The sequence below is a fragment of the Magnolia sinica genome, chromosome 10 (assembly GCF_029962835.1).
Source record: "Magnolia sinica isolate HGM2019 chromosome 10, MsV1, whole genome shotgun sequence".
Classification (NCBI taxonomy): domain Eukaryota; kingdom Viridiplantae; phylum Streptophyta; class Magnoliopsida; order Magnoliales; family Magnoliaceae; genus Magnolia; species Magnolia sinica.
In genome coordinates this window covers 54,932,942-54,933,176 of record NC_080582.1, presented here as the reverse complement: position 1 = coordinate 54,933,176, position 235 = coordinate 54,932,942, and positions in this window count along the sequence as shown.

The window sequence follows — 235 nt, the reverse complement described above, 5'->3', positions numbered from 1 at the left end:
ATCCGATTGGGATGCCCCCGGATCTGACATGTCTCTTGGGAGGAGGAACATGAAGCTCAGAATTATGGGTATATTCAATACTTCCAAATGAAAGGGGAATTGATCCATGGTCGATTCCGTAACAGATAAATAGGAATTGCTAGTTGTACCTCGTGAAAAAGACCTCTTTCGTGGAATTAGCCATTCCATTTCTTTTAGAAAGAGATTCTGGTCAAGTAAACGAATATGGCATGGT